Source organism: Carcharodon carcharias (genome assembly GCF_017639515.1).
Source record: "Carcharodon carcharias isolate sCarCar2 chromosome 27 unlocalized genomic scaffold, sCarCar2.pri SUPER_27_unloc_1, whole genome shotgun sequence".
Lineage (NCBI taxonomy): Eukaryota > Metazoa > Chordata > Chondrichthyes > Lamniformes > Lamnidae > Carcharodon > Carcharodon carcharias.
Window position 1 is genome coordinate 1,619,265 of NW_024470624.1, and position 20,680 is coordinate 1,639,944.

At 44.6% G+C, this 20,680-nt stretch overlaps 1 protein-coding gene across 1 annotated transcript in view; it reads left to right on the forward strand.

Moving 5' to 3' along the window:
- LOC121273703 (zinc finger protein 229-like) overlaps positions 1–20,680 on the forward strand; it is a 1,112,939-nt gene that overhangs the window by 333,134 nt on the left and 759,125 nt on the right. The gene's annotated exons all lie outside the window — the stretch shown is intronic.

Consider the following 20,680-nt stretch of genomic DNA (forward strand, 5'->3'; position numbering starts at 1 on the left):
TCTTTGAGCCTGGGAGTGCACATTTCCACTGAAATGATTCACAAAAGCTGATGAAGTACATTTATTTTATCCTGGACAGTAAATAGTGTTTTTCCTACCTCTACAGGTGGATCTAAAATAAATACATTTGACTCTGTTCCATTGAGTCTACAGCACAGGGCCAGGCCAGTCGGCTCAATTGGTCTATGTCTGTATTTAAGCTCCACATGAGCCTCCACTCGCCCCTCTTCATCTCCCCCCACCAGCATATCCTTCTATTCCTTTATCTCTCATGTATGTATTTAGCTTCCCCTTAAATGTATTCATGCTGTTCACCTCAACCACTCGCTGTGGTAGCAAGTTCCACACTCTCACCATTCACTGAGTAAAGAGGTTTCTCAGGAAATCCCGATTGGATTATTGAACCCCTTCATCATCTTAAAGACTTCCATCAGGTCACCCTTCAGTCTTCTCTTTTCTAGAGGAAAGCAGCCCCAGTCTTTCCTGAGGGTTAAATGCTCTCATTTCTGGTATTATTCTTGTGAATCTTTGTTGCCCCTTCTCCAGTGCCTCTATTTCCTTTTTCTAAATGGAGATCACATATGTTGATAGTACTCCCAGTGTAGTCTAACCATGGTTCGAAACAAGTTGAATATAACCTCCCTGCTTTTCAATTCTATCTCTCTAGAATGGAACCCTAAATCTGGGCCCCACACTTCAGGAAAGATGTGAAGTTCTTATAGAGGGTACAGAGGAGATTTACGAGAATGGCACCAGGGATGAGGGACTTCAGTTAGTTGGAGAGACTGGAGCAGCTGAAATTGTTCTTTTTAGATCATAGTCATTAGGGTAGAGGAGTCTATTCAGCCCATCGTGTCCATGCCAGCTCACTGCAGAGCAAACCAGTCAGTCCCATTGCCTCGTTCTCTCCCTGTCGTCCTTAAAATTTATTTTCCTCAAGTGCCCATCCAATTTCCTGTTGAAACCGTTCATTGTCTCAGCTTCCACCCACCTCGCAGACAGCGAGTTCCAGGTCATCACCACTCGCTGTGTAAAAATGTTCCTCCTCAAATCCCCCCCAAATCTTTTCATTTTCATTCTTTCATGGGGTCTGGGTGTCACTGGCTGGGCCAGCATTTATTGCCCATCCCTAATTGCCCTTGAGAAGGTGGTGTTGAGCTGCCTTCTTGAACTGCTGCAGTCCATGTGGTGTAGGTACACCCACAGTGCTGTTGGGGAGGAATTCCAGGATTTGACCTAGCGACAGTGAAGATATACCCACAGTGATGTTGATACATCTCCTGTACAAAACTTTAAATCTGTGTCCGCCTCATCCTTGTATCATCAGTGAATGGGAACAGCTTTTCTCTGTCCTCCTTATCTAAACCTGTCATAATCTTGTACATCTCCATCAAATCTCCCCTCAAACTCCATTGCTCCAAGGAGACCAACCCCAGCTTCTCCAACCTAACCTTGTGGTTAAAATCCCTCATCCCTGGAACCATTCTGGTAAATCTCCTCTCCACCCTCTCATCGACCCTCACATCCTTCCTAAAGTGTGGTGACCAGAACTGGACTTAATACTCTAGTTGTGGCCTAACCAGAGCTTTATAAATGTTCAGCAAAACTTCCCTGCTTTTGTTCTCAATCCCTCTATTTCTGAAGCCCAAGATCCCATGTGCTTTGCTAATTCCTCTCTCACTCAGTCCTGCCACCTTCAATGACTTCTGCACATGAACCCCCTGCTCACTCTTTAGAACTGTTCTATTTACATCTAAATTTCCTCTTCCTATCCCCTCTGCTAAATCACATTGCCTGTCTTCTCTGTATTAAATTCCATCTGCCACTTCAGAGAATGTTGAGTGTTAAACTAAACATTCAGAGAAGAGGAGGCACTGCTTCCTTTAATATGTCACCCACAATTGAAGATGATCCCCTCCCTTTCAATGTATACCAGGCTCAAAGAGCACAGAAGAAGGCCATTCGGCCCATCATGCCGGCTGCTGCGAATATCTAAGTTCATAATTCATACGGTTTGAAAAATAACTTTTAGTTTGGGGATTGAAATGTAGCTCAATGGAAACTCTGGGTTGAGAAACTGTTGAACACAACTCTGATGGAAATCCAAATCAAACAAGCCTGGGCTAATTACAGTTAAAATGTGACCTATGTTTATTCAGTAAGGTTGGTGTTGATAGTGAGAACACTTAAACATTGGATGATCCATTGTGGATTTTTCTTTTTATTTTCTCACTGAAGGCAGTTTCAATCAGCAGCCTGCGGGCAGCTTGGTCAGTCAGCAGGAAGTGTGGGACCAGGAGCTGTGAACCAGCTGTGGGACGAGAAGCCAAGAGGGTCATTAGGAACCAGCATGTTTAAATCCCTCAGGAAGAAGGTAGTGAAACTTCCGCTTGAACTGAAAAGTCTACAACCTTGAGGCCTTAAGGGAAAATTGCAGTGTTTCTTAGCCTAAAGCTGATGGAAGGACCCCCATAAAGTCTTGGAGCTTGGAGAATAGCTGGAATACTGAGGAGAATTAAAGTGAATTCTGGAGAGTTTTGACATCCCTTTGGGATGGTCCCAGGAACAGAAGCGAATGAACCTTCAAGATACCATTAAGAATAAGTTCTCTTGTGGAGAAGTTAAAAAGTAGAACTGGGTTTAAAGCATAAATCTTTATAAATAGACTTATAAATAGACATAAATCTTTATAAATAGACTTTTCAGTTCAAGCGGAAGTTTCACTACCTTCTTCCTGAGGGATTTAAACATTAAGTTCATAGTGCTGGTTTTTAATATTCTTTTGTTTTATATATACAGTAAATTTTGGTTTTGTTTGTAAACGTGGAATCTTCTGGCGTAATTCTTTCAGTTATCACTGGGTATTCAAATTTCTCTTTAAACGTTAACGGTCCCGACCGGGATTGTAACAATCGGCATAAACAATATTTCAAAACAAACCAAAGAGGACAAAATATGATTTTCCTTATTTTGCACAAAGTATTATTAATTTTAAGACATCCTTCTTCTAGGATTCCCAGTAATTTCTTAGTTCGAGCACTTCTTTTTATGAAACAATCCGATAACTGATGACTAAAAATGGAACTAATTGTAGTCCCTTCGAAAGCTGGAGGACTATCGCCCAGCACAGAGGGTAATTTGGGATTTCTCCTGTAGACCAATTGAAAGGGACTTTTCCCTCCAACCATCTAAAGTAAATTCTTTACATGAATCATCCATGCCAGTACAGTTGTCAACTTGCAGTTTGGCTGATCAGCTAAGATTTTCTGCAGCAATTCATTGATCACAGCGTGATTCCTTTCACAGAGTCCATTGCTGAAAGGATTTTCAGCTGCGGTGTTCATGACCATAATGTTCATGTTTTCACACACGTCTCTAAACTCGTCATTAGCAAATTTCCCCTCCGTTATCAGTCAGAAACTTAGCTGGTGCCCCAGGTCCAGTCCCTATCCATTTCCCCATGACTTGGTCTGTAATCTCCATTTTGTCCTTGCCATGTATTATTGGAGAAAGAGTAAATCGGTTACCATGTCTATAAAGTGTAGAATGAAAATATTTCTGTCTTTGTCCCATCCCTTTAGATCCATGACAACTACCTGGTTAAAGTCACGTGCCAAGGGAAGGTTTACAATAGGATGTGACAGCGCCCTCCCATACTTTTTACACATTTCACACTTTGCTCTAATCTCCTCCATGAGCCTCGTATTCTCTTCACCAACCACCCCTGCAACTTTTAGCAGGACTTGTTATCTTTGACAGGAAGGGTGAGCAAATTGTCTGTTTAGTTTTAAAATAATTTGTTTGTTTCTCTCTGATTCTTATCATTGATGCCATTAATCCTTCTCAAACACTCTGATTAGAAACATCAGGTATTGTTAAGGGGAGACGATAATGTCCTGATTGAGTAAACTGCAGATCCACTGACTTTCAATGTCCAGTTGCATTTGTGCCTTTTTTGTGGAAGGTTTACTCAACAGTAAGAGTATCACACTAGAGACTACACCAGTCCTGATAACATGGCCGACTCCAGCTATTTTGCAAAAATCCCAACTCTTTTTATTGACGTCAATGTGTTCACATCACCAAAGACAAGTAGAACTTTCATATTCCTTGTGTCAATCCTCATTACGAGGTGAATCTGGATAATATTTGCACCAACTGATCCACATACTGTCGAGGAGCAGCCACTGTCTAACACAGCACAGTTGAATGAGTTTGGGACCAAATCTCCTTGTGACGAGTACAATTCTTTCAGAGTGATCACCATCATCATCTTCAGCCTCAGAATTCTCTGTGTCATGTGTCACTTCGAAGACCCTGATGTTCCACTTTGGGCAGTTCATCACATAATGATATTTTGAGTCAGGCCTGAAAGACCTGTTAATTGTTCCTTGGTCATTCCTGGGGTTCATTTGCCTACTAGTGCTGTTCCAATCCTGTCTTTTGTTGTGATATCCAGATCAGCTCATTCGAAACCTGTCAAAGTCCATCTATGCTTCATAGGCATCCAATAGATCATCTTTCTTATAAGTCTCATCAATGAACCTGAATAGAAGATGCAAACCTTCTTCAGTATTCAACTGATGGGCATCCAGCTCACTAAATACTTTGCTTCTGGTTTTACTTTTGTTGGGAAGTGACAATGCCAAGACCAGACCTTGTGTCCTCCTTGATAGGAACGTAACCCGTGTCTACATCTCCACTTCATTCTTCCACTGGTCGTGTGGCTCAGACTCCGAGAACATCGGCGGGTAATCAGACCCTGACAATTTCCATAACATAAAAGCAAATTACTGCAGATGCTGGAAATCTGACATAAAAACAGAGAGGGTTGGAAAAACTCAGCAGGTCAAGCAGCATCTGTGGAGAGAGAAACAGAGTTAACGTTTCGAGTCCACATGACCCTTCTTCAGAACAATTCCCTGACAATTTCCACTTGTTTTCAGCCATTTCTCACAAAAGCTACTCGCATTGTAAGCTTCTGTCTGAAATGTTATTTTCCTTCAGTTTCCAACCTCCACCATTAGACAAGTATTCTCTGTTACCAAGTTATAATCCTGACAGCCTAATGGTGAAGGAAGAAACTGGAGCCAGTCTTTGCTTTGTATAGATTTATTCACAGTATGAAACATTACAGGTATATACCTCCTGAATACACCCCACTTTGTGTCAGTAGTGTCTCTTTATATGTGCTCAAATAACCATCCAATAAATGTCCTGCACCTGTATATACTTTACCTCAATCGACACAATTAACTCCCACAGTCCGAGCAGGCTGGTTAACCGAGTGAATCCCTTCCTACACTCAGAGCAGGCAAACGGCCTCGCCCCAGTGTGACCCTGTTGATGTGTCGGCAGGTAGGATGAAAGAGCGAATCTCTTCCCACACATGGAGCAAACAAAGGGCCTCTTTCCAGTGTAAACCTGCTGGTGTGTCTGCAGATGGGACAACCGAGCGAATCCTTCCCACATCGAGAGCGGGTGAATGGTCTTTTCCAGTGTGAACCTGTTGATGTGTCAGCAGGTGGGATAACTGAGTGAATCCCTTCCCACACACAGAGTAGGTGAACGGCCTGTCCCCCGTGTGAACTACCTGGTGTGCCACAGGGTGGGACGACTGAGTGAATCCCTTCCCGCACTCAGAGCAGGTGAACGGCCTCTCTTCTGTGTGAACTACCTGGTGTGCCATTAGGTGGGATGACAGAGTGAATCCCTTCCCGCACTCAGAGCAGGTGAACAGCCTCTCCTCTGTATGAACTACCTGGTGTGCCACTAGGTGTGCAGATTGAGTGAATCCTTTCCTACACTGAGAGCAGGTGAAAGGCCTCTCCTCTGTGTGAACTACCTGGTGTGCTACTAGATGGGATAATTGAGTGAATCTCTTCCCATACTCAGAGCAGATGAATGGCTTCTCCATGGTGTGAGCTATCTGGTGTGCCACTAGGTGGGATGACTGAGTGAATTCTTTCCTACACACAGAGCAGGTGAGCGGCCTCTCCCTGGTGTGAGTGACCTGGTGTGCCACTAGGTGTGAGGAATGAGTGAATCCCTTCCCACGCCCAGGGCAGGTGAATGGCCTCTCCCTGGTGTGAATGTGTCGATGAGTTTCCAGCGCAGATGTGGTTTGGAATCCCTTCCCACCGTCCCCACATTTCCACAGTTTCTCCATGGTGCACATGCCCTCGTGTATCTCCACATCTGTTGATCAATTGGTGCCTTGTCCACACACAACACATGTGTGGTGTCTCCCCTTTGTGAATGGTGATGTTTTTTCAGTCTGTGTAACCGGAAACACTCTCACTCGGGTGTGTGTGTCTCAGTGCTTTTCCAATCACACTGATGTTTGAAACATTTTGAAGCAGACAGAACAGACAATCATCTCTCCTTCTAGATTGAAAGGCCGATAATATTCAGGTCCTGATGAATCAAGTGACTCTGGCGGATGCTAACGTGAATTTTGGTTTGAGAATTTCTAGCACAGACGGGTTCTGGAATCCCTTCCCACAGTCCCCACATTTCCATGCTTTCTCCATGGTGTGGGTGTCCTTATGTCTTCTCTGTGTTTGACGATCAGTTGAAGCCTCATACATGCACAGAACACATGTACAGTCTCTCCCCGCTGTGAATGGTGTGATTTTTTTTTTCAGGCTGTGTAACTGGTTAAAACTCTTTCCACAGTCAGTGCACTGGAACACTCTCACTCGGGTGTGTGTGTCTCGGTGCTTTTCCAATCACACCAATGTTTAGAATCTTTCCCCACAGACAGAACAGCCAAACATTTCTCCACATTCAAAAGTCAATTATGTTCAGGTCCTGATGAACTGAATGACACTGTGAGAGCTTAATGTGATTTTTGGTTTGAGATTTCTGTCTGCAAATCCTCGCCCTCTAATATCCTGCAAAAGGAGTTTACTGTCAGTACAGGATATAAATTCAGAATCGACAATTCTAGTTTCTATGAAACATTCATTCCTCTCCTGTTCCCCAAAACCTGCAAATCTGTCCTACACACTCTCCCTCCAAGCTCACTCTGCTGTACCTAATTTTCAACCTCCCAATTCTCCTGAAGGTGCAAATTCATCCTGATTGACAGATCCATGTTCAGTACTGTCAGTCCAGCAAACAGAGCTGTGAGCCATATGCATGAACACATTAGAGAAGTACAAATGTTGTAATATAATATGCATTGCATGATTAGCGGTATGGGGGAATGCAAAAACCAACAGTATTTAGGAGTGAGTGATCATGACCTGAAATTCAGTGTGTCTGTGGATGGTGGAACTGGAGATGATCATTGATTTCAGAATGAAATTCAATGGACACTTGATGAAAATACACTTGCAAGGGAACGGGGATATCGAAGGGGAATGGGACTGACTGGATTCTTCCACAGAGAGTCAGCATGGACTTGAGTTGCCGAATTAACTCCTTCTGTGCCGTAATGACTGGAAATATATACACAGCTACAGTCTTATACTACAAGACTGGAAAGGATAATACATGAATTTAATTCAGGACTACAAATAATATATCTAAACTGTTCCCTATCACAACATTAGACATATCTCTGTCCTATATTAATTTACTGGCCCCTTAAATGTCAGCCATCTCCTAGGGAAACCACCCCTTTAATTGTGAACATTAGGAAAGAGAGCATCCTTTTAGCCACACAAATATTTTGTTTTTTTGAAAAATATACTTTATTCATAAACTATCTGGAAGAACATTCCAAACCATTTCAAAATCACCATCACAAAAACACTCCCTTCAAGTGAAGCAGCATTTCACTTGCACTTCCCTCAACTTAGTCTACTGCATTCGTTGCTCCCAATGCAGTTTCCTCTACATTGGAGAGACCAAACGCAGACTGGGTGACCGCTTTGCAGAATACCTTCGGTCTGTCCGCAAGCATTACCCAGACCTCCCTGTCGCTTGCCATTTCAACACCCCACCCTGCTCTCATGCCCACATGTCTGTCCTTGGCTTGCTGCATTGTTCCAGTGAAGCTCACGCAAACTGGAGGAACAGCACCTCATCTTCCGATTAGGCACTTTACAGCCTTCCGGCCTGAATATTGAGTTCAACAATTTTAGATGATGAACTCTCTCCTCCATCCCCACCCCCTTTCCGTTTCTTCCCCCTCCTTTTTGTTTTTTCCAATAATTTATATAGATTTTTCTTTTCCCACCTATTTCCATTATTTTTAATGTATTACTACCCATTGTTTATCTCTACCTTTTAGCCTTTTTAGTATTCCTTCACCCCACTCCCACCTTGTTTGTCCTGCTTTCTACTCTTAATTAGCACATTCCTTTAGATAATATCACCACCTTCAACACCTCTTTGTCCTTTTGTCTGTGACATCTTTTGGTTATTTCCACCTATTACTGGTTTCTTGTCCCAACAATGCCCCCACCTTAAACCAGCTTATGTTTCACCCCTTTCCTTTTTTACTTAGTTCTGTTGAAGGGTCATGAGGATTCGAAACGTCAACTGTGCTCTTCTCCGCCGATGCTGCCGGACCTGCTGAATTTTTCCAGGTATTTCTGTTTCTGTTTCTGTATCACAAAAGTACAATCAGGTTTAACTTTTACAACATGTATCACGAGGTTCATCAATACAATCAATGAATATTACAATCATTTGCAGACATTCATTTTGAGCTGTATAGTTCCCAGCCCCTCAGTGCACTGTGGCAGAAAGGTCTTAGACAGCGACCCTTCCCCATTGCACCTTTACGGCAGCTGCCCCAAGCTTTAGTGCTTCCCTCAGCACGTAGTCCTGGACTTTGCAATGTGCCAGTCTGCAACACTCAGTCAGGGACAACTCTTTGCGCTGGAAGACCAACAAGTTTCAGGCAGACCAAAGAGTGTCTTTCACCAAGTTGATGATCCTCCTGCTGCAGTTGACATTTGTCTTGGTTTGTCCTCCTGGGAACAGCCCGTAGAGCACAGAGTCCTGTGTCACAGAACTGCTCGGGATGAACGTCAACAGAAACCACTGCATCTCTCTCCAGATCTTCTTTGCAAAGGCACAATCCACAAGGAGGTGAACAATGGTCTGGTCCCCACCACAGTCACCTTGAGGGCAATGTACAGAGGGGGTGAGACTCCTGGCATGTTGGAAGGATCTGACAGGGAGGGCCTTTCTCACCACCAGCCAAGTTAAGTCTTGGTGCTTGTTGGAAAGTTCTGGCGATAAGACATTCTACCAAATGACTTTGACAGTCTGCTCGGGGAACCATCCTACAAGATCCACCCTTTCCTTTCCCCACAGGGCCTCTAAGACATTACGTAAGCATTACCCAGACCATTGCCTGATGGACTTGTGGTCAAAGTTGTTTCTCTGCATAATTTTTTCCATGAGGGACAGCTGGTACAGCACGGTCCAACTACTTGGAGCGTTCCGCGGCAGTGTGGCCAGATCCATCCTTCGCAACACCGGGGACAGGTAGAACCTCAGCACGTAGTGACACTTGGTGTTTGCGTACCGAAGGTCTACGCACAACTTGATGCAGCTGAACACAAAGGTGGCCATCAGTATGAGGGCGATGTTGGGAACGTTTTTTCCCCCTTTGTCTAGAGGCTTGTACATCACGTCCCTGCGGACATGATCCATTTTCAACCTCCAGATAAAGTGAAAGATGGCTCGGGTGATCACCATCGCACAGGAGTCTGGAATGGGCCAGACCTGCGCCACATACAGCAACATCGAGAGTGCCTCACTCCTGATGACCCGCAATGGAGAGGGAGCATCACTCCCACATGCTCAGTTTTCTTTTCACCATAGACTCTCGTTCCTTCCAGTTTCTAACACATGCACTGGTCCCTCCGAACCATATCCCCAGCACCTTCAGGCCATCAGCCCTGACAGTGAGGGGGACAAAGGATCAGTCAGCCCAGTTCCCAAAGAATATGGCCTCGCTTTTCCCATGATTTACCTTGGCTCCCGAGGCCAGTTCGATATGTCAATCTGAGGGAGCAAAGGATGTCAATGTCTTTAAGAGAGAGAGAGAGACCTGGGCCAACCTTTCCAGAGTCTGCACCCTCCCTGGATTCACTTCCTTTCCCTTCAGTTCCTGCAAGTCAACAATTTCCCCCCAGAATGAGAAAAGAAAGGGGGAGAAAAGAAAGTGTTTTACTCACAAACGTTGGACACAGGAGGAAATTTTAGTTTGTGTGAAGCTCAATTTTCATTCACAGAAAGCCCGCGCTCTGATTGGCTGGAGGACAAGTTTCCTTCCGGTCCTCTAACTCTTCCCATTAGCCAGCTCCTCAGCATGAAGGGAAGGGGCGGGCTCTCCCCCGCACATGCGCAGCTTCCCCTCCCCCGCACATGTGCAGCTTTCCCTCCCGAGTTCTTCGAGCGGCTTCTCTCTCTGGCTGGAGCCGTCAGCTGGTTGCCTGGAAACCTTGGCTCGAGGAGGTGGAGGGGGAGGGGGAACAATGGGTGGGGGCGGGGCTCCCGTGTCCGCGCTTCAGACTGAAACCTCCTCCTGTGTCCAACATCTGTGAGTAAAACACTTTCTTTTCTCCCCCTTTCCATCTCTTTTCTCATTCTGGGGGGAAATTGTTGACTTGCAGGAACTGAAGGGAAAGGAAGTGAATCCAGGGAGGGTGCAGACTCTGGAAAGGTTGGCCCAGGTCTCTCTCCCTCTTAAAGACATTGACATCCTTTGCTCCCTCAGCTTGACACATTTATTTGTCTGGCTAAAAGGATGGTCTCTTTCCTAATGTTCACAATTAAAGGGCTGGTTTCCCCAGGAGATGGCTGACATTTAAGGGGACAGTAAATTAATATAGAACAGAGATATGTCTCGTGCTGTTCTCTGGTACATATTAGATATATTATTTATGGTTCTGTAATCAAGTTGACTTATTATTTCTAGTGCTGTAATATAGTATTGTATCTACATTATATATTTCCAGTCATAGTCATTAGAGCACAGAAGGAGTCCATTTGGTAAGTCGAGTCCATGCTAACTCTCTGTGGAGCAATTCAGTCAGTCCCATTCCCTCTCTATATCCCCGTTCCTCTGCAAGTTTATTTCCTTCAAATGCCTATCCAATTTCATTTTGAAATAATTGATTGTCTCCACTTCTACCACTGTCAGTAAATACGGTTATAGAAAGATTCTCAAATCTTTGCACAAGAAGATCTGAGCATGGATCTGTTGCTCAGCATGAATGAGCACTTTCAGGTGAATTGGAAGGATGTACATTAGGTACAGCAGAGTGAGAATGGAGTGAGAGTTTGTGGGAGATGGAGATTTACAGCTTTTAGGGAACGAGAGAGGAAAGGATGTTCCATAGAAACTAGAATTGTCTGTTCTGAATTACTATGCTGTACTGACAGCGATGACTTTTGGGAACTCCTTTCACAGGATATTAGAAGGGGACCATTTGCAGATAGAAATCTGAAATCCAAACATCATGTCAAACACTGCCAGAATGACTCAATTCATCATAATATGAATATCCTCAGCCTTTGAATCTAGAAGGAGAAATGTTTGCCGGTTCTGTCTGCTTCAAAATGTTTGAAACATCAGGGGGACTGGAAAGGACCTGAGACACACACACCGGAGTGATTGTTTCCAGTGCACAGATTGTGGCAAGAGCTTTAACTAGTTAAACAGCCTGAAAAAGCATCGAACCTCGAGATACAGAAGGATACACGCATCATGGAGTAACTATGGAAATGTGGGGACTGTGGGAAGGGATTCCTGACCCAATCTGCACTGAAAACTCATCGATGCATTCACACAGGGGAGAGGCCGTTCACCTGCTCTGAGTGTGGGAAGGGATTCTCTCAGTCATCCTACCGACTGGTACATCAGTGATTTCACTGTGGGGAAAGGCCATTCACCTGTTATGAGTGTGAGAAGGGATTCACTGCTTCATCCCACCTGAAGAGACACCAGCGAGTTCACACCAGATAGAGACCATTCAGCTGCTCCGAGTGTGGGAAGAGTCTTAGTGATTCATCTGCCCTGCTGAGGTACCAGCGAGCTCACAGTGGGGAGAGGCCGTTCACCTGCTCTGAGTGTGGGAAGGGATTCACCGATTTATCCACCCTGCAGATCCACCAGCGAGTTCATGCGGGGGAGGAGCCATTCACCTGCTCCGAATGTGGGAAGGGATTCATTCAGTCAATCTCCCTGCGGACACACCAGCGAGTTCACACCAGGGAGAAGCCATTCACCTGCTCTGTATGGGAGAAGGGATTCACTCAAGTTATCCCACCTGCAGAGGCACCAGCGAGTTCACACTGGGGAGAGACCTTTCACCTGCTCTGTGTGTGGGAAGGGATTTACTCAGTCATCCAGCCTGCTGATACACCATGTCACTCACACGAATGAGAGACCTTTTAAATGCTCTGACTGTGGGAGTGGTTTCAAAAGCTCTCTGGGACTGATGGCCCACCTGCGCATTCACACTGAGAGACCGTTCAGCTGCTTTCACTGTGCAGAGATTTAGAACATCATCCAAACTGCGGAGTCACCAGCGAGTTCACACTGGGGAGAGGCCGTTCACCTGTGTGTGGGAAGGGAGTTACTCGGTCAGTCCACCTATTGAGACAACTGGTGAGTTCACAAATGATTATAGGGGTTGGATTCTGCTGTTATTGCTGCTGTTAATCACATCCAGGACTGAACCATGTTCATTCTAACACATGGTGAAGTGGGAGGGTTGGAGGGTTTCTTTCTGCTGGACTGGCCGGTCTCACGACTTTGCTTCCAGTGGCTGATGCTCTTTGAACCTGGGAGTGCACATTTCCACTGAAATGATCCACAAAAGCTGATGAAGGACATTTATTTTTTCCTGGATTGTAACTAGTGTTTTTCCTACCACTACAGGTAGACTTAAAATAAATACATTTGTCTCAGTTCCATTGAGTCTACAGCACAGGGCCAGGCCAGTCAGCTCAATTGGTCTCTGTCAGTATTTATGCTCCTCATGAGCCTCCACCCACCCCTCTTCATTTCCCCCCATCAGCACATCCTTCTATTCCTTTCTCCCTCATGTATGTATCTAGCTTCCCCTTAAATGTATTCATGCTATTCACCTCAACCACTCACTGTGGTAGCGAGTTCCACATTCTCACCACTCACAGGGTAAAGAGGTTTCTCATGAAATCCCTACTGGATTATTGAACCCCTTCATCATCTTAAAGACTTCCATCAGGTCACCCTTCAGTCTTCTCTTTTCTAGAGAAAAGCAACCGCAGCCTTTCCTGAGAGTTAAATGCTCTCATTTCTGGTATTATTCTTGTGAATCTTTGTTACTCCTTCTCCAGTGCCTCTATTTCCTTTTTCTAAGTGGAGATCACAAATGTTGACAGTACTCCCAGCGTAGTCTAACCATGGTTCGAAACAAGTTAAACATAACCTCCCTGCTTTTCAATTCTATCTCTCTAGAATGGAACCCTACAACTGGGCCCCACACTTCAGGAAAGATGTGAAGTTCTTAGAGAGGGAGCGGAGGAAATTTACGAGAATGGCACCAGGACTGAAAGGACCTGGAGGCAGATTCACTCATGGTTTTCCACAGAGAATTGGATCATTATCTGAAGAGGAGAAAGCAGGGTTATGGGGAAAAGGCAGGGGGAGTGGGTCTGGGTGAGTTGCTCTTGCAGAGAGCTGGCACAGACACAGTGGGCTGAATGGCCTCCTTCAGTGTTGTAACCATTCCATGATTCTAGAACACTAGCTCGCTGATTCTATTCAACATGGCATGACGGTGGGTAGCACTCTCGCCTCTGAGTCAGGAGGTGGGGGGTTCGAATCACCACTCCAGATAATTGAGCCCCCATAATCCAGGGCCCGCACTCCCGGTGCCAGTACTGAGGGAGAGCCATCCTGTCGGAGGGACCATCTTTTGAGTGAGACATTAATCTGAGGAGAGCAGGAGGAGGAGGAGTTCACCCGTTGTCCTGGGGCTCGATATTTATCACTCAACCAACAGTAAAAATATATGATCTGGTGATCATCACATTGCTGTCTGTGGAATCTTGCTGTGCACAATTTGGGTTCCATGTTTCCTGCAGTGACACTTCAGAAGGAGCTTCAGTGGCAGTGAAACACATTGAGATGCCCTGAGGTGGTGAAAAGCGCTATATAAATGCAGATTTCTTTTTATTCCAACACGCTCCTATCCTCATATGCAGGTCATCCAGCAGGAGCATGAGCCAGCACGAGCCAGCTGACTGGGGGCAGGAACTCCCAGTGTGGACCGAGGCTACTTCCCTTCAGAGGCCAGTGAATCCATTGTGGGAGTTGGCCATTTAAAGAGGGTGCCTTGACTTGCTGGTCTGAGAATCCAGCCCTTTTCCCCCTGTGCAATGCAGGCCGAGAATAGATATCGGGGGCTCAACGTACTGAAAGTAGCTCTGCCACTGAAGATGGGCCGACGTAATCTTTTCATCCCTGTTATTCTGTTTGTCTGTAAACAATTTATCTCACAAAATAATGGATGGATTTTAACAAAACTCAGTACGCCAACAGGATATGGCCCACGTAAGAACTTATTTGGTTTTGGTGATTATCGAGATCCTGGAATTTTTGCAGGGATCCGTTCACATTGGGAGATGGGAGAAATGATTTTTTTATTTTCAATTGTTGTAGTTTATTTTATTTTGAATGTTGATTGTTTTTGAATGTTGTGGATTGTCTCCACTGCTGGGGTGGAATTTGTCACAGCTGTCAAAATGTGAGCAGAGTTTTCAGAGCTGGTTGTTGGATGTGCAGATGCAAACTCTTAATAAATGTTTATTTTTTTCTGCTTTTCAGATACAGAGCATGTTTTCATCCCTGTTTGTCTGTTTGTAATACATCTCACAAACTAATGGATGTACTTGAACAAGTGTGGTACACAAATATGGTCTGGCCCAAGGAAGAAATTACTACATTTGGTGAAGATTCAGACCCCATCCAGATCCTGGAATCTTTTGTATTCGTTCACAGAGCCCAGTCCTCTGCAGGCAAAAGGAATTTGTCCAGGCATTTTATCTTGTCAATTAAACAAAAACTTGGTGGACAATTATTCCCTGGTGCATTCCCCATGGCAACCCCTCAACCAATCAGAGTCTATGTGCCAACCAATCAACACCTTGTTTCTCAGTCAGTATAAATTGTTGCTCCCTTTGACATTTGGTATTCTTGCATCTGTCCTGATGAGTGCAAGAGAAAAAACTTCAACAGCATGTCTCGTTTTTCAGAAATACTCAAATTTTAGAAGTGTTTGTTAACATTGGGAGATTGGGTGATGGAATGATTTGTTTCACCTCTAACAATTCATTGTAAACAATGATAACAAACTGTCATCAAAGAAGTCACATACATTTGCATTACCAAATTAGTTAATTTTAGTGGTAAATGTTCGAGATCCAGATCATTTTCCAGATCTGAAGATCAATTCTATACAAGTCATTAAAAATTCTGTTTACAAACTCACACAAATGAATGTTTCTGCTCACTGCACAATGATAAAGGAATGTGCAGCCATCAGCTAATCCCACACTCCCAATGAAGTCTATAGTCTGGTATCAGCTGATTGTGGAATCACAAACATGCTGATGCCATATTATGATATTATCACGATGGAATGCAATGATGTCAGCGGATTGCGCAATCCCAATGGAATGTGATGATGTCAGCTTGATCTTCGACATAAGGGATGTGATGGGAAATGTACAGAACTGGACCAGTTTTCTTCAATAGAGAAACTCTGCTGCCGGTCTCCCAACTCACACTCAGTCCCGTTCACCAATCACCCCACCTCCCCCCGTGCTCACTGATCAACATTGGCTCCCACGCAAGCAATGCCTCCATTTGAATATTCTCCTCTTTGGCTGATTTTACCTCTGTAAAAGTAAATGGGATTTTGAATTAAGCTAAATTCTGACCCATTCTTTTCAAATCCCTCCATGGCCTCCTTTTTTTCAAATCACCACGTGGTCTCACACACTCTCCCCATCTCTGTAACCTTCTCCATCCCTACAACTCTCCAAGATATCTGTGCTTCACTAATTCTGGCCTCTTCATTATCCCCAGCTTCTATTGAACAACCACTGAAGGCCATGTCTTCAACTACTTAGGCCCCATGCTCTGGAATTCCCTCTCTAAATCTCTCTGCCCCTCGATCTTTTTTGCTCCTTGAGGACATTCCTTGAACCTGACCAAGCTACTGGTCATCTGAGCTAATATCTCTTTATGTGGCTCAGTGTCATCTTCTGTTTCGTAATCACACCTGTGAAGCTCCCTGGGATGTTTAAAGGTGTTATATGAATGCAGGTTTTTTCTGTTGTGGTGTCTAAATTATTTTCAGGGGATGTCGCTATTGTTAAGCAGTCAAACACTTTCTTGCTGTGTCCAGAGAGAGCTACAGGAAGGCTGTTGGCTACAATCAGCTATGCAAGGTTTGTTCCATGTGTAAATACAGAGGAATGGAGACATTGTTATATCGGTCACTCAGAGCTGAACAGAAACCTGTCTCTTTAAATACAGATACAGGGAAGAGGCTGAAATGAAATCTATCCCTTTTAACCTGCACAAAAGCAGGAGGCTCAGATTCACAGGCTGCAGGAGTCCATTTGGCCCATCGTGCCCCTGCCATCTCTTTGAAGGACTCTCTGATTCATCCAACTGCTCTGCTTTTTCCCCACAGCCCTGCAAATTCTTCCCTTTCAAGTATTTACCCTTTGGAAAGATACTATTGATTCTGCTTTCAGGCCGATCAGAAAAACTCAGTGTCAAAAAATAAAATCTCATCTGCCAATTACCTTAGAGGGACTCACTTTCTGTTAAAGAGCCTGCCAACCCCTCTCACCCACTTTCCCTGAAGTACATGAAGCTAATCATGAAAAGTCCAGAAAAATTAAATACTTTTATTGATAAAAGTTTATTCATGAAACAGAACATGGTTAAGAAAAACAGAGAATTACTTGAGGATTGAAGACAACCAGAGTAAAAGGATGTGCATAATGTTCTGGACACAAATGGTTTCTCTTTAATTCATCTGTTCCCTGTTTGCTGCCCTCTTTGTGGAACACCTCCGCTCAGTCCACAAGCATGACCCTGACCTTCCAGTTGCTGCCATTATAATTCACCACCTTGCTCTCATGCTCACATTTCTCTCCTCGGCCTGCTGCAATGTTCCCAAGAAGCCCAACACAAGCTGGACGAACAGCACCTCATCCTCCAATGAGGCACTTTACAGCCTTCTGGGCTCAACATTGAGTTCAACAACTTCAGACCGTCAACTCTGTTCTCTGTTTTGATTTTTTTTACAAGTGCCAGTCTGCATCTTGTTTTCATGTTTTTGCTTTCAGAGCTGTCCTTTATTCTGCAATTAACACTTACTCTGGACCAATGCTTTGTTTCTTTACTACAACCATTACCCCTCCCTTTTCCTTAGGTTCCATGACATTTTTGTTATATAATCTCACCTGCCTCTAACCAATCCTTGACTTTCCCTTTTGCTCTACCTGACCCTCCCCCATTTTTCAACAGCATCAAACCCATCACATTTTTCCCTCTCTGAAGTTCTGAGGAAGAGTCATATTGGACTCGAAAAGTTAACTCTGTTTCTCTCTACACAGATGCTGCCAGACCTGCTTAGTTTTACCTGCACCCTCTATATTTATTTCAGATCTACCTGTATTGGTAGGAATAATCACTATTTACTTTCCAGGATAAAACAAATCTATTTTCATCAACTTTTGTGGATCATTTCAGTGGAAATGTGCACTCCCAGGCTCAAAGAGCATCAGCCACTGGAAGCAAAATCATGAGACCGGCCAGTCCAGCAGAAAGAAACCCTCCAACCCTCCCACTTCACCAGTAGTCAGAATGAACATGGTTCAGTCCTGAATGTGATTAACAGCAGAATCCAACTCCTGTAATCACTTGTGAACTTGGTGTTGCTGCAGGTGGGATGACTGAGTGAATCCCTTCCCACACTCAGGGCAGGTGAATGGCCTCTCCCCGGTGTGAATACGCTTGTGTTTTCGGAGATCAGAAGAATTACTGAATCGCCTCCCACACTCAGAACAGAAGAACGGCCTCTCCCCATTGTGAACTTGTTTGTGTGTCTGCAGGTGGGATGAATGAGTGAATCCTTTCCCACACTCGGAGCAGGTGAATAGTCTCTCCACAGTGTGAACTCGCTGGTGTCCCTGCAGGTTGGATAACTGAGTGAATCCCTTCCCGCACTCAGAGCAGGTGAACGGCCTCTCCCCAGTGTGAACTCGCTGGTGTGACTCCAAGGACAATAACTGAATGAATTCCTTCCCACAAACAAAGCAGATGAACGGCCTCTCCCCACTGTGACTGCACCAATGAATTTCCAGGTGAGATGGGTAATTGAATCCCTTCCCACAGTCCCCACATTTCCATGGTTCTGCATGGTGCGGGTGTCCTTGAGTCTCTCCAGGTTCAGTGATCAGTTGAAGCCTCGTCCTCACACAGAACACATGCACGGTCTCTCCTCACTGTGAATGGTGTGGTATTTTTTCAGGTTGCGTAACTGGCTAAAGCTCTTTCCACAGTCAGTGCATTGGAACACTCTCACTCAGGTGTGTGTGTCTCGGTACTTTTCCAGTCACACTGATATTTAAAATCTCGTGAAGCAAACAGAACAGACAAACATTTCTCCTTCCAGATTCAAAGGCCAGTGATACTCAGGTCCCATGAATCAAGTGGTTGCGTCAGATCTTGATGTGATGATTTGTTTGAGATTTCTGTCTGCACATCCTTCCCTTCTAATATCCTGTAAAAGAAGATTACAAAAGTCATTACTGCCAGTACAGGATAGAAATTCAGAACAGACAATTCTAGTTTCTATGGTGCACTCGTTCCGCAAAAACTGTACATCTCCATCCCACACACTCCCTCTCAATTCTCAATCTGCAGTATCTAATATACACCCAATAGTACTGCACTATTATGTGTGTAATACATAGTACTCTATTACATAATTAGAGATACATGGAGCTGTGAGGGAAAAATCTATTTCGACAGCCAGTGTCCCTGCAGGTTGGATATGCCATGGAACTCACTGCCTATGAAGGTGGTGGAAGTGGAGAGGGTCATTGATTTCAGAATGAAATTGAAGGGAATAAACTTGCAGAGGAACGGGGATATAGAGGGGGAATGGGACTGACTGAATTGCTCCACAGAGTCGGCATCTACTCGAGCTGCTAAATTGACTCCTTCTGTGTCATAATGACTCTATGACTAGCAATATATAACATAGTTACAGTACCATATTACAAGACTAGAAAGAATAATAAACACGTTCTTACAGAGCCATCAATAATATAGCTAATATGTACCATATAACAACACTAGACACATCTTTGTCCTATATTAATTTACTGTCCCCTTAAATGTCAGCCATCTCCTGGGGAAACCACCCCATTAACTGTGAACATGAGAAAAGAGACCATCCTTTCATCCAGCCAAATAAATGTGTCAAGCTGAGGGAGCAAAGGATGTCAATGTTTTTAAGAGAGAGAGAGACCTGGGCCAACCTTCCCCCTGCACCCTCCCTGGATTCACTTCCTTTCCCTTCAGTTCCTGCAAGTCAACAATTTCCCCCCAGAATGAGAAAAGAAATGGAAAGGGGGAGAAAAGAAAGTGTTTTACTCACAGATGTTGGACACAGGGGGGAGTTTTAGTCTGTGTGAAGCTCAATCTTCATTCACACAAAGCCTGCACTCTGATTGGCTGGAGGACCAGGGCCCTTTCCCATTCTCCAACTCTTTCCATTGGCCAACCCCTCAGCATGATGGGAAGGGGGCGGGCTAAACCCCACACGTGCTCAGTTTCCCTTCTCCCGTGTTCTCCGAGCGGCTTTTCGCTCTGGCCGGAGCCGTCAGCCGGTTGTCTGGAAACCTTGACTCGAGGAGGTGGAGGAGGAACAATGGGTGGGGGCGGGGCTCCCGTGTCCGCGATCCTGGCCAGCAGATAAAAACAAAAAAACTGCGGATGCTGGAAATCCAAAACAAAAACATAATTACCTGGAAAAACTCAGCAGGTCTGGCAGCATCGGCGGAGAAGAAAAGAGTTGACGTTTCGAGTCCTCATGACCCTTCGACAGAACTTGAGTTCGAGTCCAGGAAAGAGCTGAAATATAAGCTGGTTTAAGGTGTGTGTGTGGGGGGCGGAGAGATAAAGAGACAGAGAGGTGGAGGGGGTTGGTGTGGTTGTAGCGACAAACAAGCAGTGATAGAAGCAGATCATCAAAAGATGTCAACGACAATAGTACAATAGAACACATAGGTGTTAAAGTTAAAGTTGGTGATATTATCTAAACGAATGTGCTAATTAAGAATGGATGGTAGGGCACTCAAGGTATAGCTCTAGTGGGTTTTTTTTTAAATAATGGAAATAGGTGGGAAAAGGAAAATCTTTATAATTTATTGGAAAAAAAAGAAGGGGGAAACAGAAAGGGGGTGGGGATGGGGGAGGGAGCTCACGACCTAAAGTTGTTGAATTCAATATTCAGTCCGGAAGGCTGTAAAGTCCCTAGTCGGAAGATGAGGTGTTGTTCCTCCAGTTTGCGTTGGGCTTCATTGGAACAATGCAGCAAGCCAAGGACAGACATGTGGGCAAGAGAGCAGGGTGGAGTGTTAAAATGGCAAGCGACAGGGAGGTTTGGGTCATTCTTGCGGACAGACC